Source organism: Bos taurus, chromosome 6 (genome assembly GCF_002263795.3).
Source record: "Bos taurus isolate L1 Dominette 01449 registration number 42190680 breed Hereford chromosome 6, ARS-UCD2.0, whole genome shotgun sequence".
Classification (NCBI taxonomy): domain Eukaryota; kingdom Metazoa; phylum Chordata; class Mammalia; order Artiodactyla; family Bovidae; genus Bos; species Bos taurus.
Genome location: NC_037333.1, coordinates 99,764,318 through 99,788,488, shown reverse-complemented (window position 1 = coordinate 99,788,488; position 24,171 = coordinate 99,764,318). Strand labels below are relative to the sequence as shown.

General features: G+C 36.5%; 1 protein-coding gene across 1 annotated transcript in view; it reads left to right on the top strand.

Annotated features, from left to right (window-relative positions):
* WDFY3 (WD repeat and FYVE domain containing 3) overlaps window positions 1–24,171 on the top strand; it is a 306,558-nt gene that overhangs the window by 23,476 nt on the left and 258,911 nt on the right. Inside the window, exon 2 of the mRNA XM_015471703.3 lies at window positions 3,930–4,023. The gene's annotated coding sequence lies outside the window, so the exon portion shown is untranslated. The remainder of the gene's footprint in view (window positions 1–3,929; window positions 4,024–24,171) is intronic.

Here is a 24,171-nt window from a genome sequence, read left to right as displayed (position 1 = left end):
CGACATAGTTAGGCCAAGGAGGTATAACTAATTGTCTAGTCAAGGCTAGAATGCAGGTCTCTGGTGTTCGAGTTTATATACTTTAGTTTTGAAATTCAGTTTTTATACTTGTGTGTATATACATTCAGACTCAACCTTTTGACAACAAAGCTAACTTACTCTAAATTGGAGGCAACCAAAGCATGAAATAAAAACACCTAAAATGTCAGAGTCAAAATGAGAACTCTGTCTAAAATGTCATTTCAATTGTGATTTGTATAAAATGTATACCTGAAATTATATTGCATATTGTAATTAGAATGCACTAAAATCATATCAAAGCATTTGCTCTTGACTGAATTTTTATCAAAAGATTACAAAACAGGATTAATAGTGTACCATTTAAAATTTCTGATACTTGAAGACATCTGTAGATTATATTAAAATACAAACATGGGTTGAGCAAAACATTGGTACTCTACCTCACTGTTTCCAGTTCTGTCCAGCTCCCTGCTATTTTTGCTTCTGTGTCTTTATCTCAATATTTGCCTGTATCCGTTAATTCAAAACAAGTAAAATCAAATAATCAGCATACAAAACACATATATAATTTCTATGAAATAGTAAGTAAAGGGCAAAAAACTGAGGAGGAAATGGCTCATAGAAATGAATAGATATTTCATAAAAGAGGAAATATGAGTTAGCCAGTAAACCTGAGGAAATGCTTGGTATCATTAATCAACAGGGAAATACAAAGTAAGACTACAGTTAGATGGTTTTATACCCCTAAGTTGAGAAGATGGCATTACTAAATGTTGAAGAGAACATGCGGGTCAGTATGGACTGCCTAGTGCTGGTGATACTACATCAGTCCTGAATGTTCACTGGCAGGACTGATGCTGAGGCTGAAGCTCCAATACTTAGGCCACCTGATGTGAAGAACTGACTCACTGGAAAAGACCCTGATGCTGGGAAAGATTGAAGGCAGGAGGAGAAGGGGATGACAGAAGATGAGATGGTTGGATGGCATCACCGACTCGATGGACATGAGTTTGGGCAAGCTCCGGGAGTTGATGATGGACAGGGAAACCTGGCGTGCTGCAGTCCATGGGGTTGCAAAGACTCGGACATGACCAAGCGACTGACCTGAACTGAACTGAGAGCTGGTGAGATTAATATTGCTAAACACCTTTATGGAAAAGAAAAATTGGTGACCTCATGAAAAATTGAAAATACACATATTCCTCAACTCCTAGGCAAATCCTTAAGAGAAATTATGTCATATGTGGAACAAATGCATATGAGAACTTTCATAACAGTAATGTTCATAATGACAAAACAAAAACAGAAAACCTGGGAAGAAAACAAAATGCTCTTGAAAAGAGAATGGATAACTCAATTCATTTATACAATGTGGAATTATTCTGCCTTGAGATGAAAGAACTACAACTATATGCAACATTATGAATTCAGCTTGAAAACATAAAACGGAGTGAAGAAATGAAACACAGTGCTGAAGGATATGTTCATAAGGTATGCTTTCTGAAACTTGAAGGAATGATATGACCCTGATGCTGGGAAACATTGAGGGCAGGAGGAGAAGGGGGTGGCAGATGATAAGATGCTTAGATAACATCACCGACTCAATGGGTATGAGTTTGAGCAAACTCTGGGAGATGGTAAAGGACAGGGGAATCTGGTGTGGTGCAGTCCATGGGATTGCAAAGACTCGGACATGACTTAGAGACTGAACAACAGCAACTACACAGCACAGAATGCTGCTGCTGCTGCTAAGTCGCTTCAGTCGTGTCCGACTGTGCGACCCCATAGACGGCAGCCCACTAGGCTCCTCTGTCCCTGGGATTCTCCAGGTAAGAACAATGGAGTGGGTTGCCATTTCCTTCTCCAGTGCGTGAAAGTGATGTCACTCAGTTGTGCCCGACTCTTTGCGACCCCATGGACTGCAGCCTACCAGGCTCCTCTGTCCATGGAATTTTCCAGGCAAGAGTACTGGAGTGGGGTGCCATTGCCTTCTCCAAAAGCACAGAATATAGGGTAGCAATTACAGAGGACTGAAGAGTTGAGAGATATGGGTGGAGGGAAGAGCAAATCAGTAAAATATTACCAGTTACTTATATTTAGGTTCTTGAGTTGGATGGCAGATACATGGAGATATTCATTCTGTGCAGTTCAGTTCAGTTGCTCAGTCGGGTTCATTCTATTACTTGCTTTAAATTTAAAGCATGTTACCAATACCATGTTTTATGGCAGTCAGTAGTTAATGTATTTTTTTTAAAAAGCAGTGAAGGCATATTCTGATGTTGGGATTTAAGAGACATGTCATCACTTCTGCCTACTTTCTCACTGTCACTTGAATCCCTAATGTTACTCACCATTTCACTGGAGGGATCTTATTTAAAAATCTTAAATCTCATTAAGCCTGTGTCTGCCATCTGACAAGCCACTCAGTAACAACTTGGATGAATGACAGAATGAATGATTTGAGAAAATAATTCAGGATTTTTCTTAGAAACCACCAAAGATGTAGATTTTTAAAAAAATACTTTTTCATAAGAAATGAGACAGCAAAGCTAGGTTTTTGTTCCATAGGTTTTTGAATGATAATTAACTGTGTATTTGAGGGCAATATTACTGATGTTTGAACTGTTGTACTAGTATGATCACAGAGATTAACAAACATGACAACACATAGTTGATCAGAAAAGGAAAATGTCGTTAAAGATGAAGCTATTCTTGGGCATAACGATTTTAAGAGTTAGAAGGCCCGTGCGATTAGTCCAAGCTTCTCATTTTTGAGTGAAGGAGCTTTGGAATTGAAGAAGTAATTGAGTAACAAAAGAACTTGTTGAGAGCCAAGTTAAGAAAGACCAGAATGATTCATGGTGCTGGTGTTTTCATATTGAAATACTGAATGGTCAATAAAAGAAGCAGTTAAATGTCCTACAAGTGTGTGTGTGTGTGTGTGCACGCGCGCGTGTGCATAGTCACTCAGTAGTATCCGACCCTTTGTGACCCCATGGACTGTACTCCATGGGATTTCTCAGGCCAGAATATTGGAGTGGGTTGCCATTTCTTCCTCCAGGGGATCTTCCTGACTTAGAGATCAAACCCCACGTCTTCTGTGGCTCTTGTACTGCAGGTGGATTCTTCACCATTGAGCCTCATGGGAAGCCCTAAGTATCCTATAGAAGGCAAGCTAAATATCTTGAGGTTGGATTATATCTATTGAGTGAGGAAGCAGTGTTTTTTATTTGGATTTAGAACGTATCAATTTAGCTCTATACCACATTTATCTTCAGATGCTTGACAAATACTCCTAGAGAAATAACATGTTTTTTTTTTTTTTTTTTCTTTTTTGCTCATATTTGATTCTCCAAAAAGAGACATTGTGATCTATGATGTACAGATGAATACTGGACTAAAGTGTCAAGAATTAGGCTCTGAACTGAGCTCTGCTACTAAGTAACTGTTGTCATTAATGCTTTAAGTAACTTTTCCAGATCTCGGCCTCCTCACCAGTAAGATGAAGAAGCTGAACCAGATGGAGCTTTGAATGACTGTATTCTTCTTTGGATTTTGAAATATTTATTTATTTGGCTGTGTTGTGTCTTCGTTGTGGCACATGGGGTCTTTGTTGCAACAGGCTGGCTTAGTTGCCGCACAGCATGTAGGATCTTAGTTCCCCCACCAGGGATCAAACCCACATCTGCTGCATTGCAAGGCAGATTCTTAACCCCTGGACCACAGGGAAGTTCCTGTTCTTTGGATTTTGAATACCAGATTTTATCTGTTTTTAAGTGTGGTCATATCATTAAACTATTGGCAAGAAATAATGAGGTGAAGAGAAAATTAATAGGAAATGAACTACTCATAATGCTAAAACCTTCTGAAGATAAACTGGGTTTTCTCTTTTTTTCCTTTCATCGCAGGTATAATACTTCTCCACATCTGCTTCAGGAAGAAAGTGCCTGCCACTCCTGTTGTTTCTACGCAGGTTCATGCCAGCCCAGAACACAGAATCAGGTCAGTTTTAGGACTGTTTTGTCTGTTGACCAAGAAGCCAGGAAGGGCTTTGCTGCATTGTTGTGTTGTAACAAGACCACTGAACTGTGACTCTAAGGGGCTGGGTTTTAATCCATCTTTACCACTGATGATTAGGTGAATGAGGCAAGCCTCCTTTCCTGGATAACTTTGTTTTCTGCACCAAAAAGAAAAAAAAGAAAGGAAAAAAGGAAAGAAAAAAAGAGAATGTATTAGAATCAATTATATTTCAGTTTCAATCCTGGCTTTAAAGCATTATACTTTTATTGTAGACACCTACATAGAATAAAATTATGCTTCGCAGCATCATTTCCTTTTTATCCTGGGAAAATCTGCTTGTAAGCACAGGATTTGGAACTCGATTGTTTTGCAGCAACTCTGAGTGACTAGATTGAATAATGAGCTATATTGTGAGGCACTTGGATACTTTCACTACCTAGTTGGCAGGGTTTTAGTATTTTACTTTGCTCTGTTGTTACTGAAAAATTTTAATTTTTATCGTATTTTGTAAACAGCATAAATTGATTTTCTCACAGTTCTGGAGGGTGGAAGGTCAAGATCAGGTTGTCAGTGTGATTGGATACTGGTACAGGCTGTCTTCCTGACCTGCAGATGGTCTCTGTCTAGCTTCGTCCTCACAAGGCAGAGAGGAGAACCAGTTGGAGAGCTTCCTTAACCTCTTCTTATCATTATCGGTTTAACCTAAATAAGCTACCGAAGACCCTGTCTCCAGGTTTGGTTGTGTTGGGAGTAAAGGCTTCAACATGTGAGTTTTGGTGGGGGACACGTTTCAGTCCATAGTAGCCACCTAGTAGTAAACTTGCTGGATTGTGTGAAATCTGCATCTTCATCTTCTCTAGATATTTCCAAATTGATCTCTAAAGTGGCTGTCATAATTTACACACCCACTAGCAAGTGTGTAGATTATGGGATATATATATATATATATATTTTTTTTTTTAATGGGATATTCTTTACTAGAACAACTGAAAAATCCCAAATGTAAAGATAGAGGGCATGGTCTTTTCAAATTCCAACTCCTTTTTCCTATTCCACCAGTATCTGGGAAGTCTTCCAAACAGCTGTTTAAACCTTGGCTTCTTCTAGTCAGTTCTTGTGTTTGTAGCTATGGTGCTATATTTTACATGGAAGGTTCCTAGTCCTTCAGTGATGTTCTTCAGTTGTAGAGAGGTTATCTTTTTGACCATGTGAGTTCTCTACTGATTGCAGGTGACTCAGTTCAAATAAGATGCAGAAAGGGGATGTTATCAGACTTGTGGATGTGTCCCAGGGCACACAGAAGGACCCAGGGACAGCTGGGCCGTGCAAAGAGAACCCAGGAAGCAAATGCAGTCAGGTGTCTCTCCAGCAGTATGCCTCTCTTGCACATCCATCTCACTCTCTTTGGGTTTGGCTTTCTTCACATTTGAACTCTCTCATGGAAGCATGGTCACCATACTGCCCATAATTTATATCTGTTTGCATTTATATCTTGTAATTCAGACTCCCAGAAAAAGGCTTACTCTTAAGCACCTAATCCCAGATACTCCAGAAAAGAAACTCTGATTCCCTGGAAAAGTTGGCACTGGCTGTCTTGCGATCTTTGTTTCTCTGAAAAGGATCTGCCATGTTCTTACTAAAATGTAAATGACTGATAATATGGTATAGTAGTACTCCTTCCAGGTGTATTTGTATTTTAATTGGATCAAATATTAAGCTAAAGCTGTATTTCCAAACTCTGCACAAGTGAAATCTTGGGTTCCGGTATATAAAAATGTTAACCCAGATGCATGAAAATCACTAGGAATTGAAAGACAGTGCTTTACGGTTCAGGGAGTGGAAAAGAAAAATGAGTAACTGTTTGTGTAGTTAGGGGAGGAGAGCAGATAGAGATTAATAGTCAAATATATATATATATATATATATATTTCTAAGGTAGCAGTGTTACAAAGATTGAATATAGCAAGTGAAAGAAAAGCCTTTTCTATTTAACTTTTTGAGAAAAGATTTGAAGGTAGGAGAAAGGACCATTTGGTTTAGTCTCACCTCAACTACTAACTATGGTTTGGGATAAGTGACTTATTCTCTGTGTGTGTGCTCGGTTGTGCAACTCTTAGTGACCGCATTGACTGTAGCCCCCAGGCTCCTCTGTCCATGGACTTTTCCAGGCAATGTTTTTACAGCATCATTTCCTTTTTATCCTGGAAAGAATTTCTCAGATGAGAATACTGGAGCAAGTTGCCATTTCCTTCTCTAGGGGATCTTCCCAACCCAGAGATCAAACCCACATCTCTTACATCTCCTGCATTGGCAGGCGGCTTCTTTACCAGTGTGCCGACTGGGAAGCCCCATTCTTCTGTACCTTAATTTACTAAATCCCGGCTCCTTTTCAGCTGTATGACCTTAACTCCTAGACGTCAATTTCTTCATCTTAAAAATGAGAATTGATGATAGTGGGACCTCAGAGTGTTCTTGTGAGGAATTAATCTATGTTAAGTGTTCAGAATAGTTTTTGGCACATCAGCAGCAGCAGTGTCAATTTTTGAAATGAGTCAATTAGATTTATGATTGCAGGAGTCCCAGCTAACTTAAAAAAAAAAGAATTCTGTGGTCCAAGATCCTCTATTATGACCTCATGTCTTTTTATCAGAGTAAAGACTTAAAAACTTCGGCCATCTACTTGGGTCCTATATTGAGGCTAATTTTGGTATTGTCAATAAAAGTTATTTTGAATTCACTATGTCTATTAGTTCTCTTTTGCTACATGTATTAATTTGTTAAGGTTGCCACAATAAATTAACACAGACTGAGTGGCTTAAACAGCAGAAATCCATTGTCTCAGAGTCTGGAGGCCAGAAGTCTGCAGTCCAGTTGTCAGCAGGAGTGGTCGCTTCCAAGATGTGCGAAGGAAGGATCTGATCCAGGCCTCTTTCCTTGACCTGTCGATGGCCTCCTTTTCTCCATGTCTCTTCACATCATCTTCCCTCTGTGTGTGTCTGTCTCTGTTCAAATTTCTTCGTTTTGTAAGGTTACCAGTCATATTGGATTAGGGTCCACCCTGTTTGCTGTTGCTGTGTAGTTGCTATGGTATCCAACTCTTTGTGAGCCCATGAACTGTAGCCCACCAGGCTCCTCTGTCCATGGAATTCTCCAGGCAAGAATACTGGAGTGGGTTGCCATTTCCTTCTCCAGGGGATCTTCCCGGCCCAGGGATTGAACTCAGGTCTCCTGTGTCTCCTGCTTGGTAAGCGGATACTTAATGACCTCACTTTAACTTGATTACTCCTGTAAAGATTGTGTCTCCAAATAAGGTCACATTCTGAGGGGCTGAGAGTTAGGCTTCATTGTTTTGAGCAGACACTGTCCAACAGATTACCCCAAAGCTCAGTGACTTAAAACAACAAGTGTTTATCTCTCAGGTCTTGGGGTGAGTAGTTTCCTGGGTCCTCTGGCTCAGGGTCTCTTGCAGAGCTGCATTCTGCACGTTTGTCCACCAGTGCTGTGGTCTCATCTGAAAGCCCCAGGGGAGGATCTGCCTCCACTTTACTCACAGGGTATTGCTGTGTTCAGTTCTTCATTGCTTGTCCGTCCTAAGGCCCCAGTTCCTCATGTCGGCTATTTGCCAGCAGCCTACTGGCTCTTGTTGCATGAGCCTTTTGTTTTTTTGTTTGGTTTTGTGATTTAAACTGGCAACCCTTTTGTAATTTAACCCAACTGTAATTTAAAGTGGCGACCCATCGCTTTTCCCCATTCTGTTTCCTAGGAGTGAGTCATTAGGTCCAGTCCACACTTAAGGAGAGAGGGCTTCCCAAGTGGTACTAGTGGGAAAGAATCTGCCTGCCAGTCCCAGAGACACAGGACATGCGGGTTCAATCCCAGGGTCAGGAAGGTCACCTGGAGAACGAAATTGGCAACCCACTCCAGTATTCTTGCCTGGAAGTCCCATGGACAGAGCAGCCTGGTGGGCTACAGTCCATGGGGTTGCAAAGAGTCAAGAGTCAGCTGAATGTTTGAGTGCACACGTGCATGTGCGCACACACGCATGGACACAAACACACACAGACACTCACACTTACACTCTCTCTCTCTCTCTGTCTCTCAAGGAGAGAGGATTACACAGGGATGTAGATTCCTGGACAGGAGGTCATTGGAAGCCACTTTGAAACTCCCTGCGTAGTACTGATATACAAGAATGAAGAAAGAAGAAAATATGCTAAGTGGAAAGATACATAAATTTTTTAATACTATTCAGGACACTTTATTCTTAAACTCTAAGCATAAGTTTATCCCCTTTGTGCCATATAGTTTTGTAATAAAAAAGTATTCCCTCACCCTTAAAAAAAGGAGAAATGTAACTCTTATCATTTCCTTTTTTTTTTTTAAGCAAAAAGGAGTTAATTCTGTTTCCTTTCATAAAATTTGTTATTTTTTTTATCCTACGTAGAATTCTTCAAGTGGTATCTGACTGTACGCTTTGCTGAGTTGTTAACCTGCTATTTCTCATAAAATATCCAAAGGCCTACCTTTATTTCCCTAAAATATTTAAGAGTAGGAAGTCGTTGTTTATTAAGATTACTTTAATTTTATTAGCTTTTCTGTGGTCACTTTCTACAACTAGGTTATAAAGTGTGAGAAATTATCCAACATTGGTGAGAATACTTAGTATACCAAATCGGTTAAGGGAAATGCCCACTTATACAGTGTAGCCCCACAGTCATATAAACTTCATTTACCAGCTAGCAGTTCTCAATATTTATGTTGATGGAGAAGTGATTGAAAAGTATTATTATGGATTCATTTTTGTCATCTTTGTTTTGGAAGGCAGTATAGTTGTTTCTTGGAGAAGGCAATGGCACCCCACTCCAGTACTCTTGCCTGGAAAATCCCATGGACAGAGGAGCCTGGTAGGCTGCAGTCCATGAGGTCGCTAAGAGTCGGACATGACTGAATGACTTCACTTTTCACTTTCATGCATTGAAGAAGGAAATGGCAACCCACTCCAGTGTTCTTGCCTGGAGAATCTCAGGGACAGAGGAGCCTGGTAGGAGGCCGTCTATGGGGTCGCACAGAGTCGGACACGACTGAAGCGACTTAGCAGCAGCAGCAGCAGCAGCATAGTTGTTTCTGGAAATGAAATTTGACCTAGTTGACTTTATCAGCACTAGTTAATATAAGGTGAGTGTGTATGTGTGTGTGTATGCATGTATTTAGCACATGGAATAACAGTATTTTAGTAAATTTAGTCTAAGAAAATCTCAAATTCATTGAGAAAAGATGGTTTTAACTCCATTAGAGTAGATTGTACTTGTAAAGCATCTGATTACGTGACTGGATTTTATGTTTTTAAATTATAATTATTTGTGAGTTACTATAAATACATATTATTTTGGTTTAGTTATTAGGAATGATGAGACTTTTAAATCTCAGTAGGCTTGGAAGTTGAAGTCCTCTCATTAGTCTGAATTCAGTAGGCTTTCTATGTGATACCCTTTTTACTTGTTAGTGGGATGTAGTTTAATAGAAACAATACAAAATTTTCAATTTAAAACTTCCTTTTGATCACATAGAGTAGACTGGGGAATGAATTTTCATAGTTGAACAAATGGTAATGTTTTTTGCTTAGAAGAGTTCTATTCCATTGATTATGTCAAAGAGGAAGTTTTAAACTTAAGCTCTTATGATTTTGCATTATGAGGATGTTGAGCTAAGAATTTTGTTTATAATTTGGGGCCTTTATGTCTTAAAAACGTCTGAGAATAGATAGATTTATGACCAGATTTTGGGCTTTAGACTAAAAAAATACTGTAGCATTTTTATAGTTTACAAAATTGTTGCCCACTATTGAAAGTCTATAGAATGTATTCGTTCTAGAAATATGTATTAAGAGAGTTTAAAAAGTTCAAGAAAGGGAACTCAAAGCATAATAAAAAGTGCAGATATACTTAATGTGAAACTTACATTATAAGATTTTAAAAGTTTTTTTGATCAGAAAAAATAAGTTGAAAAGTAAAGTAGCACTACTCATTAGAGTGTTGGGATTTAAAAATTTAATGTAGTTTTTCTTTAAGAAATGATACTTAAAGTTTGGAACTTAGAAATACAAATCATTTTAAGCATGCTTTAACACATGATGTGAAACTGTTCTCTTTTTTTTCTTAGACTTTTGGTTTGTTGTCTATGACTACATCAGTTTCTATGACTATATCAATTGAGTTTATTTTGATCCTGAATATCCCTTATTTAGCTCCTGTTTTGAGGTCAAATTATGCATGTCTTTATTGACAGTATGATTAGAAAAATTGTATGAAATATTGAAAGCAGATATGAGAGCAAAACTGCAGTGTGTATTATGTAATTTCTCTTCTTGTGTCCTCATCTGTTAGATGAGTTTCTAGTCTTGCCTAGAGAATTCCACGAACAGAGGAGCCTGGGGCTACAGTCCATGGGGTTGCAAAGAGTGGGACACAACTAAGGGACTAACACTTTCACTTTCGTAAGGGTTAAATGAGATAATACCAAAGTGCTTACTATTGTGCCTGGCACATAGTAAGTAAAAGCTAAATTCATGGTGGTTGCCATTTCTTGGTACAAGCATTGGCCTTAAGTTATTTTTACTTATGTTTTTGAAGGTTAGAATACAAGCAAAATGATGTCTTGTTAATGATAATATAGAACCCTTAGTATTCAGTTGATTATGTAGTTTATTAGCATATAGAATTTATTTTTGAAAAGTAGAATAGAGTTTACATAAATGGCTGTGAGTTTTGAGCCATCACTAAAATTAATGACTTGAAAGAGGGAGAAAAAAGGTCATGGAGGAGGGGGATGTGTCATTTTTGCTGGAGGTCTCAGGAGAGATTTTGTAGTCACTAAATATATATATATGTGTGTATAATATATATATATGTATATATATAAATATATATATACATATATATTTTTTTTCCACAAAATTGGGAACACTAGGATGTCAACTTCATTTTCATTTTCTTTTTAAACTTTAACTATTAGCCACTCTGTTCTTTGTTTTGTTTTGACCTGGGTGAAAGGAGTGGGAGAAGGCTTGCCTGTTTTTTTTCTAGTCTTACAGAGGACATAATCCTGTTGGTCTTGTGTTCCACCTCAGGTTTTTTTTTTTTTTTTAATGTTTTGCAGAATCATTTTGAGTTTTTAAATAAATATTAGGATGTTTCAGTTCTTTCGCCTTGCAGATTGCTGAAATTATTTGTAATAGTGTTCTCTCTCCTTCCACCTTCCTTCCTTCCTTCCTTTTCCTTGATTCCATTGAGGTAGTTTTCGACCTTTCATTTGGCTGTTCTGTTTGGTCGTAACGCATGTTTTGTAGGAAGCAAATTCCGTGTCATGTGTTCATGGTGCAAGAACTGTTTTTCTCTCTATAGTATCGCTAGCTTTTTCTTAGCTGTATAATTGTCTAACCCCAACCCCCTCCTGCCCTACAATGAATTTTTGTAGTTACTTCTGAACCAGTCAAAATCTGTACTTTATGAGAGCAGAGTTAGTAGTTGGTTTATTTTTTTTAATATTTTATAATTAAAACAATCTAAAAATTTTTGCCTTCCTCTAACAAAAGTAGATTATCTTGTGTTTTGCTGTATCTGGGTGAGCATTCAGGAAAATAAGGGCTTCCTTTTGTGGTCAGAGGTTGTTGAAGGAATGCTTTTATAAAAGCTTTTATCCGAAGACAAACTGTATCCCCCATGAAAGAATAACCCTTAGTTTATTGTACAGAGGCCCTACTAAAGAGATTATGTGCTTTTTAAATGTGAACTTATCCTTATCTCCCCTGTTTTTTTTAGGGTTTTTTTTTTTTTAAGGTTTTTTTTTTTAATATGAACCATTTTTAAAAATCTTTATTGAATTTGTTACAATATTGCTTCTGTTTTACGTTTTGATTTTTTGGCTGGAAGGCATGTGGGATCTTAGCTCACTGACCAGCGGTTGAACCCGCACACCCTGCGTTGGAAGGAGTCCTAACCACTGGACTGCCAAGGAGGGCCCTCCCCTGGTTTTTGAATCATACATTTTGATGTTTTTCATTTCCTAAGCCTGCTAAAAAATGGCCTTGTTCAAGGAACTCAGTTTTATACATCACAGGTATATGAAATACATCCCCTTCCCTGAATAATAATCAAAATAATAACAACATTGACTGTTTCTGAGGGGTTTTGCATATATGACATCATTTATTCTTTGTAACACTCCTGTGAGTTGGCTTCTATTATTATACTAATTTTATAGGTTAGAAACAAGCAGGAGAAGTAGCTTGCCAAAGGCCACAGGATTAGGAAATGGCACAACCAGGATTTAAATGTAGGAGTCTGACACCAGGGCTCAGACTCACCTGCTCTTTTATCCTGCCTCTCTTATACATGAAGAAAGACATCATTCTGTTCTTTTCCCTAGAAGAGTGTGAAGCATTCTTATAATATTCAAATTTGTATTTGAAGACAGTAGCCTGTGAATGTTCATTATATCAACCATAGGCCTCAAATATTCTATTGCTGAGAAAAGTAAGAAAATACATACCAATAAATGTTTGGATCAGAACAATTTGTTCTGTCTTCTCGATGACCTTGTATAAACTTAATATTCTATTTGGGGAAAGAATCTATTGATTTTTAAGTAATTGAATCCTAGGCTTTGCTGTGACCTAACCATATTTTTGATATTTAGTATGCTAATTTTACTTAGTGATTTCCTTTGCACATTTTGTACCTACATAGAAGTCCATGTTTATCTTTTTTTTTTTTTTTAAGATTATGTAGAGAACAAGTATCCAGTATCAGATACTATAGAACTCAAGTACAGGAAGGGCAGCCACGCTTCCGGGAAACTGGAATTTTTTTGGTTATTTATTCACCATTTCTTTTTCCGAAATTGCTTATACTCTTTGTTTTTGTGTCTCTCTTCCAAATGGTTTATTCTGTTTTCTTAACATGCAGTGGTCAGTTGTGGGTGTGAGGTTCAGCAAGCTCTCGGCCCCCACAGCTAATTATCCTGATTCTCATATTCTAAATTCTAACTTGCTAAGAGAGAGGACTCATTTGTCTCACGTTATGAATGATGTCCAACACCCGTGCAGTCTTTGGAATAACCCAGCTATGTGTTCACAATAGCATTGCCTTTGCAGTGAGTGGGGAAAGGGCAGATTCTCCAAGGGCTTGTGTGTAGGAAGAAAATAAATATCTTTAGTAACTGAAGCAATCCTTTTTTTTTTTTTTTGAGATTTTAGTTACACGAAAACATTTTTGAGATTTTAGTTACATTTCAAGGTTATTGATTTGAGTTAGTTCCTTGCTTTTTCTTTGTAAGTGTAAGGACTTTGTGGCAAACTTATTTCCCACAGTTAATAGTTTATGAGTCTGGAATGGGGAGTGTTAAGTCTCATTTAATAGTGGAAAATAGTCTGTTAATTAAATGGATTTTTCATATCTTTCACAAGTCATATCTTGTAGCTTAATTTTAAAGAAGCATAAAATTTAAACAGTGTTCTCTTTGACCTGTAGTCCACCAAAAAAAAAAAAAACAAAACAGTGGCCTTAGCCATTCTTTTTTACATTTTCTTTCAGTTTATTATACTTCCTTCTGTATGATTTGCCTAAGAGCAGGACTTTTAAGAGTGGTTGAACCTTTTAAGAAGAAGAAAGTATCTACCACAGAATTAACAGAAAGGTGAAGAACATATATGAGATTGTGTAATGTATATGCAAATAATTCACAGATTTTAATTAGAAATATATAGTTTGATCCTTTACCCATTTGTTTACCTTGGTATATGATGTTCTCATTGTGACAGTAAACTCCATGGTTTAAGAAAAGATTTGTACAGTACAACCATAATTTTTCATCTTTAGTAACAACAGAAAATCACATAGTTTTATGCTTAAAGTATTACTATAAAATACATTTGTTTTAATTTTTTTAGTTGTTGTTTTGGCTACATCAGATGGGGTATTCTTAACCATTGGACCACCAAGGAAGTCTGTTTTTAGAGGAGAAAGAAAGCATTATAATTTTGTGTATCCTTCTCACAATCTGGCTGGAGTAGTAAACCAGTCTAATATTTAGCAGTTAGCCCTTTGTAGATCAGCGGAAAGTTTCTTCAGTTCAGTTCAGTTCAGTCGCTCAGTTGTGTCCGACTCTTTGTGACCCCATGAATCACAGCACGCCAGGCCTCCCTGTCCATCACCAACTCCCGGAGTTCACCCAGACTCACGTCCATCGAGTCAGTGATGCCATCCAGCCATCTCATCCTCTGTCATCCCCTTCTCCTCCTGCCCCCAATCCCTCCCAGCATCAGAGTCTTTTCCAATGAGTCAACTCTTCACATGAGGTGGCCAAAGTACTGGAGTTTCAACTTGAGCATCACTCCTTCCAAAGAAATCCCAGGGCTGATCTCTTTCAGAATGGACTGGTTGGATCTCCTTGCAGTCCAAGGGACTCTCAAGAGTCTTCTCCAACACCACAGTTCAAAAGCATCAATTCTTCGGCGCTCAGCTTTCTTCACAGTCCAACTCTCACATCCATACTTCTGGTCTAACAAAAATACTAGAAATCTAAAAGCAAGTGGAGACTGTCCAGTGGTTTTATGTCCCTCCTTTTAAACTGAACTTTGAGTTTTGAAAATTTCCAGCGTACAGAAAAGCTCGATGAATGAGTGCAGTGTACATCCAAATACCTTTAACCTTAATTCAGCAATTACCAGTGTTTTGCCACTTGCGTTCTCATTGTGTTTGTATATATTTCAGAGAGGAGTGAGGCATCACTGAACCCTTTGAAAGTAATTTGGACCATTATGATGCTTCACACTTGTAAACACTTCAGCATGCACCTCCTAGAAATAAGGACATTCTTCTCTCTGACTACTGTATCATTATCATATATTAGAAAATAATAGTCATCCCATACTGTCATGTTTAAATCTAGTCCATATCCAAATTTTCCAACCATCCCCAAGATATCTTTTATACCTTTTTTCAAACAACAGGTTGGTTTGATCTACACCTTACATTTGTTTATGTCTTTTTGTTCTTTTAAAAATCTGGATTGGTTTCTCTTATCCTTTTTCTCTGTTTTTTTTTTTTTTTTTTTAATGATAGTGACCTTTTGAAGAGAGTCCAGAACAAATTTCTTATAGAAATCTACCTTCTGCATTTGTTTCTTCTTTGTGATATTGGAAAATATTCCTGTCACAGGAGTAGGAAGCTGCACAAGATACATAAGAACAATCTCCAGGGGAATTAAATAGTGACTGGAAGTAGTTATTACTGGGTTGAAGTTAGTAAATGAGAATAATTAAGAAAGGTTTTTTCAGGTTAATGGAACAGAAGTTGGGAAAAGAAAGATGTTAAAGGGAATGCATATGGCACTGAGGTAAGGGTTGGTGTCAGATGGTTACTTGATAAACAGAGAGGAAAGGGTTAGGGAATCACAGTCCCCAGCTCCTAGAGGGTTAGGTGTTCAATTCTGTGTTGAGTGGTTGAACAAACTAAGAAGTCTTTTCCACGAAGTGAACCCAGGTCAGCTTAACTGCAGTTGGAAAAGCAAAGAGAGTTGTGTGTGTCAGACCTTTTCTATGTTACGAGGTTTTCCGTGAAAGTACAGATGTCATATTAATGTGTGCTGCATCTTACAAACTTTCTGGGGGGAAATTTGGAGCCATGATTTTATACTTTGTCTATCAGTTCAGTTCAGTCACTCAGTCATGTCTGACTCTTTGCAACCCTATAGGCTACAGCACACCGGGCTTCCCTGTCCATCACCAACTCCCGGAGTTGTCTATATCTCTTGTATTCTCTCTGTATTAGGATAGTTGTCTAGGTCCTGAAGTGGGAAGTACCAGGTACTGTAGCGACAAAAGTTTCAGAATTAGAAATTCTAGGTTGAGATCTTGTTTACCACGTTGTGGCTGAGCAGCCTGGTTTGAGTACTTGGCCTCTGTTTCCTCCTTTGTGATGATGCAGCAGCACAGGGTGAGGGAAAGAACAGAAGCTTTGGAGTTAGGCAGACGTGTTTCTCAAGCAGCCTCCTTCTTCTGGTTACTACCATGTGACTTTGGGCTACTTCTCTTATTCTCAGTGTTCTCTTCAGTAGAAATGGGATTAATATATCAATTCCATATGATGATTCTTAGAATTAAAGAGATATTCATATAAAATGCTGAATGTGGAGCCGTAAGTACTTACACCTGTTACTCTTCTTCGCAAAGAATTGTTGCAAGGATCCTGTTAAATGGTTAAATGAATGTGAACTGTCTTTGTTCAGCATTAAGTCCTACACAGGAAACTTAGCTGGTGCCTAGGAAATAGAATGCAGATATAGCATTTAGTTATTTTTGCTGCTTTTTACACTGATGAAATCTCTGCCATGATGATTTCCTAGGAAATATTCTGTACATGCTATAAAATAACATTAAAGGAATCTGCTTTTTAAGAAAGTAGAATAAGTGTAAACATTTTATAATAATTTGTGCTGGTGTATATCTAAAATGATTCACTCATCTGTCAGGGCTCTGAGCTAAAATCAGTGGGGCTAGGTGAGTTATTTGTAGCCTGAATGCTTTGGCTTTTGATGTAGGCTTTCAGGAAGTTGTTTTATTTTCAAAGTTTTTTTTTTTTTTTTTTTAATGAAAGAATAAAAATAAGCTAATTAAAGCTTTGCAGTTTGAAGGTAGAAAAAATAATATCTCACTCAGAGTTAAGGACTGGTAATCTGTTAGCCAACTGGAATATTTATTTTTGATAAGTTAAGACATGGTGTAAGCAGCAACTGCTAAGAGCATCCAGCATTAGCATTACAGATTGGTAAGGACTTCAATAAGAATCTGATTATCTTTTCATCAAAAGTCTAAGATGACTTTCCCTTCCCCCATTATTTATAAAATGGAAAGAGGTACCCAAACTGCCTTTGTGAGCACAAAGACCTCAGAGGATATTTCCCAGTGGATATAAGATAGATCAAACATTTCAATGTTTAGATGTCATTTAGTTCTTTAAGCAATATGTATGGAGAGTAAGTTAAACAACTTTGTTCCAAATAATAGTTCTTGCTATACTATTGGCCATATATTTACATGCTTGTGAGCTTAGTCGTGTCCTATTCTTTGCGACCCCATGGACTGTAAACCACCAGCCTCCTCTGTCCATGATTCTCCAGGCAAGAATATTAGAGTGGGTTGCCATTTCCTTCTTCAGGGAATCTTCCTGACCCAGGGATCAAACTCCTCCTGCATATCCTGCATTGGTAGGTGGATTCTTTACTGCTGCACCACCTGGGAAGCCCTTATTTACGTAAGAAAATATGTAAATAGAAATCCAAGCAAAAGAGCCCATCTGTCAACTGAATTGACCTTTGATATTAACTCTGTCTCTTTTTCCTCCCTACCTTCCTCACTCCCACACCCATAACAAACACACACATGTGAGTGCATGCACAGTTAAGATTTTTAAATTAAAGTTTGAAGGACAGATGTTACTTGTTATTAAAAGGCTAAATGTGGTAATTAAAACATTTTTTTGTGGGGAGAGGAGACCATGCTGGGACCTACTAAATCCTCAGTACTTCTATTTAGTTTGTTTTCTTCCTTCTTGATTTTGGTTTTACTGCCTTAAAGAACAGGTTCATAAAAATGTTCCAGTTCTCTGAAAAAATGATAATTTCTATAAACTGGAAAAGAGCTTTAAGAAGTAAGATTTTTGCCCTGGAGGAGTTAAATGGTGTAGTGAACTCTTTAATGTATATTTTTCATCTGTTGTATTTTATATGCTTAGAATGTTTATATTTATACAATAAAATGTTTTTATTGTACAGCTTTAAGTGCAACATGAAAGTTAACTTGAATCTGTTACTGACATCTGAAATCTACAGTATGGATACCAAAGTGGGCTCCTAGAATCTAACTATAAATATATATTTTATAGTTTTTGTATATAATATGCATATATGTTATATATGTATACGTTATATGTGTAGTTTTATATAGTATACGGTTCTATCTTGATGCCTTGAACTGAGAAATGAAAAGAGTCTGTAAAATGAAAGCACTAGAAACATGATTCCATGTTTCCTCATGTTTACTTTTCAGTACTCATATGTTATACTTTGATTATGAATAATACTGCCCACGAGTAACCCCTGATAATGTCAGCTGTTCATAAAGACCATAGAATTTCATAAAGGAATTATTCCACTAGGAGCAATTAAGAAAGCTAGTTAATTCTCAAAAGGTAGACATCTTACTATGAGACCAGTCTATGTTTCACCCTGAAATCTTGGAGAGCAAACTTTTTCTTCTTGCTTTCTTTTCATTACTGTCTCTACTTTTCCTTCCTCACTTTTCAGTACTCGACCCTCCCTCTCTTCCATTCCTTACCTTTTCTTTTCATTCGTTCCTTTTAGAGATCTCTTTTCCCAGAGGTTCCATCTTGTGTTTGTGTAAAATAGACACTGAATATATTGTTCAATAGCAGTTTCTTTAAGATTGGGTCCAAGAAGGCTCTTGCAGCTGTTTCATGACCAAGGTTTTTTTTTTTTTTTTTAAAGTGTATTCCTTATCTTTGGTTTATCTGATGTTTTCTCTTGATAAGATTCTGGTTATGCATTCCTGGATGGAATATTACATAAAGGATTGTGTCTTTCTTAGCACATCTTATCTGGAGGTACACAGTATCCATCTGCTGTTCACTTTTGATATAAAATTGACCACCTGTTTCCTTGTCTGATTTCTCCAATGTGTTACTGTAGTAACTAATATAGCGATTGGTGAGGAGATACTTTAAGACAAATAAAATATCCTACTCTTCATCAAAACTTCATCCACTATATGTAGGATCCATTGATGAAAGCTCTCTTGAACTGATCTTGTCTATTATGGTTCTAAAATTATTTTTTTCAAATTCCAACACTCCTATTTTTATCAGCCGTTACTTAACATCCTACTGTAATAAGAGCCCTTTTGTTTATCTATCTCTATTGTTTTATTTATTGTTGAACTCATGGATACCTGTTTTTTCTTTTCTGACAACAATTTATTACTGTCCTTAAATATTTCAGTCCTCAAATTACCTCACATCTCACCAGTGGGACCCTCTTTTATCATGCTATCCAGAGTCAAAACATTACATAGAAAACACTCAAAAATTCCGACTATTGCTTTCATTTGATAGCTTCGGTGGAAATTGTTTTATTAATTCAGTATATTCATTTTCAGTTTATCAAGAGGCCATGATTAATTTGAAAGAATGAGTGGAGATCACGAAAGCCCTGGGATTTTTTTCATTTCATTTTCGTTTAAAGCTCACATTTGGCTTCTTTTTTCACTGAGGATAACAGTGGTGGGACTCATGACAAGACGGAAAGCTTGCAGGCAAGAAGTGGATGAAGAGGAATGGATTGCTCACAGGGCAGTGTCGCTGCATGGATGTACATTCACTGTTTCCCTCTACCCATTTCTGTGAACTTGTCTAAATGGACTAAGTGTTACCTTTTGTTTGCATTTTGTATTTCTTGTCGTTTTTGTCTTTCTGTTTTGCTTTAGTTTATGATGTTTTTCATCCCTCTTGTAAAATCAGAACTTGTCCACAAAAAGATGATTTTTTTATACTACCCAGCATTATGATATTTTTATAATTAATACCTTACCCTTAAATATATGACAAGCCTCTACTTTTGTGAATTAGAAATGTAATTTCAAGCAAATGTAATTTCAAGATTGTTTACTGTGAAACAGATTCTTTAGTAGTTTTTGGAAAATAGTAGCATTCCTGATTAGAAAATAGCATATTAAGTGATTGGTTTTGTGCTGCTTGCCAAAAGCATGTAAAGCCTTTTCTCCTAATTCTTGTTAATTGAGATTAGCACACATGAAAATTATACAGTTTTGATTATTAAAAATTTAATACATATATTTTTTCTTGGGAGTCCCATTTTTAAACAAGTTTAAAGAGAGGGTTGTCCATGTCGAAATAGAAACAAAGTAAAAATAGCCAACTCAGGACTTCAAGCCTACAGTGAACTTGGCTTTTATTTCCATGCAGTATTTCTGAGTTTAGCTTGTGTTGAATGCCAGGTTCTTTCTGTAAAAACAAAAATGCCTTTCTTTGGATTATTTATAAGCTTCGTTTTTAGTATGGCCAGTGGAGTTAATGGCCATAACCATTAATATTGGCTATATACCTTGAAGGCAGTACTGTATCAATTTGTATTAACCTAAAATTTTTGTTGTGATAAGCATTAGGTCTAATTAAATTCTGTATTTCAGGAAAAATATTGAATCTTATATGCTTTAATATTTTTAAATTATGAAGTGCATAACCTAAAATTTGATATTTTAACTACTTTTAAGTGTACAGTTTACATTATATATATTCCAGATGTGTAACCATCACCACTATCCATTTCCAGAACTTTCATCATTCCCCATTCTCCTTTCTCTTGGCCCCTGGTAACCTCTATTTCTGTCTCTATGAATGTCTATATTCCAGATATTTTATGTAAGTGAGATCTTACGAAATTTGTCCTGTTTGTGTCTGACATTTCACGTAATGTGTTTCCAAGCTTCAATCCATGTTGTAGCGTGTAGCAGAACCTTATTCCTTTTTATGGGTCAATAATATTCCACTGTTATGTATATTCCACTTTTTGTATATTCATTAACCTATTGATGGACATTTTGGTTATTTCCACATTTTGCTGTTGTGAAATCTGCTGCTGTAAACATTGGTGTATAAGTACCTGTTAGAACCTCTGCTTTCAGTTTTGGATACACACACAATGCACACACACCTACTCACCCCAGGAGTGGAATTGCTGAGTCGTGTGGTAACTCTATGGTTAAATTTTTGAGGAACTGCCATATTGTCTTCCACAGTGGCTGAATTATTTTACAGTATCACTGGCACTATGCAAGAATTCTAATTTCTTACATCTTTGCTAAAACTTGTTATTTTTTGATAACAGCCATTCTAGTGGATGTGAAATATTATCTCATCATGGTTTTGATGGACATTTTCTTGATGACTGTTGATTTTGAACATTTTTTTCATGTGTTTATTGACTGTATGTCTTCTTTGGTAAAATGGCTCAGTCTTATTTTTTATTGGGTTGTCTTCTTGATCTTTTTGTATTCTGGTCATTAAACCTTAATCACAGATAGGATTTGCAGGTATTTTCTCCTTTCTGGGAGTTCTTTTCACTCTTTAGATGGTGCCCTTTCATTCTGAGGAAGCCCAATTTATCTGTTTTTCCAGTTCTGGTATCATATTTGAGAAACTGTAGCTAAATCCAAGGTCATGAAAAGTTGCTCTTATGTTTTCTTGTAAGAATTTTATAGTTTTAGCTTTCTGATGAGGTATGTGATCCATTTTAAGTTTATTCTTATATGTGGTGTAACATATATAAGTGAAGTCCAAAAAAAATGAAGTTTTTTTTTTGCATGTGGATTTCCAGTTTTCCCATTACCTTTTTTTTTTGTTTGTTTTTAAAGTTCTTTCTCTATTGAATGGTCTTGACTCCCTTGTGGAAAATCAACTGGACATATATGTGAGGGTTTATTTTTGCACACTCTCTGCTATTCCACTGGTCTTTATGTCCATACTCATGCCTGAACAAGGTTATTTTGATTACTGTGTTAAGTATTTTGTTTTTAATATTGACTAATTTATTATTCTTAATGTGTGCCTTTTAAACTATTTCTAATGTATCTTTAGATTTTGCATTTAATAATTTCATTTAGTTGACAGTACTCCAAAAAGAACTGTAAATATCAACTTTATAATGAGTTCTCTTGAACTTAAAATACTAGAAAAATTAATATTAAAGTAAGCAGTCGGGGTTTTTTAATTGATATTGCACTTTCTTTGGAAATTCGAGGGAAAAGTATAAAGACAAAAAATGAAATGTTAATTGTACTTGCTCACAGAAAGAATAAAAAAATGAGAAAGACCAATTATTCATATAATCTATTAACTGATTCTTTAATTTTTTGTTAAATGTCACTTTTATCTTAGTTCTGGAAATAATCTACCTAATGAAGTGCTTTAGGAATTTCATAAAAGAAAATACTGGTATTTTGCAAGATAGATTTTTAATAAGGACCTGGTAATGACTTAATCATTAAGCTAGGTCTGAATGACTGTTTATTAGGCTTTTCTTTAATGTTACAAATATCCAACCTAATTTTAGTCCTTTCAAACTGCAAAAACGATGAGAAAACTTGAACATCAGCTCTTATTTTCCTTTTCTGTTGAGATACAGACTTTATTTTCATCACTTTTTTCAGAGTAAGTTTGAATATTGAATAATATGTTCTCCAATATTTCAACTATGCTGCTGCTGCTAAGTTGCTTCAGTCGTGTCCGACTCTGTGCGACCCCAGAGACGGCAGCCCACCAGGCTCCCCCGTCCCTGGGATTCTCCAGGCAAGAACATTGGAGTGGGTTGCCATTTCCTTCTCCAATGCATGAAAGTGAAAAGTGAAAGTGAAGTCGCTCAGTCGTGTCCAACTCTTCACGACCCCATGGACTGTAGCCTACCAGGCTCCTCCGTCCATGGGATTCTCCAGGCAAGAGTACTGGAGTGGGGTGCCATTGCCTTCTCCAATTCAACTATAGTCCTTAAAATAGAGGTTCTTGTCCTTAATTTAAAGCCCAGAATTCTTGTTACAAAACATTTTTAGTTCACAGTTCTAAATCCCAAATACTATAGTCCTTAAAATAAGTTATTTGGGATTTAGAACTGTGAACCTAAAAATATCTTGTAACAAGAATACTGGGCTTTAAATTAAGGACAAGAACCTCTGAGAAAGCAAACTTAACCTTTTAAAAATTTGTTACAAAGTAATTAATTCTATCCCATGAACCAGTACACGAAAAAGATACACCCTCCCTCAATAACTCAGTTATTCAATTTTTTTCTAATAGGTCTCACAAATTTTTAAATGTTATGTAATAGCCAATCTTGTTTTACCTGTATCCTCATATACTTTTTTCTATCCCTAAATTACATGGAAACAAATCACAGACATCATTTAATCAGCAAATATTTTAGTTGTTTGTGTGTGTGTGTGTGTGTGTGTGTAGGAACAGACTGCTAATGTATAGTTTAGGGCAAATCCATTCAATAAATAATGTTTAAATTTCTACTGTGGTTATGATATAGTAGGGAATAGAAAAGACAAAATCTCTGTTCTAAAGGAACTTACTTATAATTTAGAACCAGTTCTTAAGCTGAAATTTATGGGCACTGAAATCCTGAAGAATTTGAGTCCAGCCTTGAAAAAATAAAATAGAACTTGAGCTGTATTCTGACATACTTGAGTCACATACTCAAGGAGAGGTAATTTAGTCCTTTTATCTTAAAAGGGGAAAAAACAGAACTGTACTTGATATCAGCAATAAAACATGTTAGAAATATATAGAGTTGGGCTTATCAGTTATAAATGACTTAAAATTTTAGATTAGGTGAATTAGAATGATGTAAAACCACTTCTGCTTTCATCATATTCACTCTATAGCTCCTGTTTATTTGGACAGTCATGATTTTAAAATTCATGTCTATTTTCAAAATGTGCTGGTGAATTTTATTAATTTGGTATGTAACATATACCAATTACATTTTTTATTTGTTCAGAATACTTTTACAGTACTGTTATTTTTCCCTGTTTTGAGTTTTGAAATGTTGATGACATATGATTTCAAATAGAATCCCAAAGTTCTGTTTCTGTACCTTTTTATCTATTGATTTCATACTACTTTTGGTCCTTTGTTGCTAATGGTTTTCAGGCCATCATCCTACCTAAACTGAATGGCTCTGATTTCCTGTCTGGATTAGAGAGAGCTCCTTTGGAGCCCTTTTCTACTCTGCAGCCTCTGCAACCTGAGTCCTCTTTGTAGAATGACGATCTAATTTTCTTACTCTCCTTTTGGAAATTCTGCATGTCTCCCTACTGCCTTTAGGTGAAGCCCAGAGTATAGGATATCACACATTCTTCTACTCAACTGAAGCTTATATATTCAGTCCCTTTAAGTGTCCTCTCCAGTGATTTCTTCACTCTTTACATGTAGTTATTTATACCCTCATCCATTCTTGCTTCTGCAACAACTTCTCATCTTC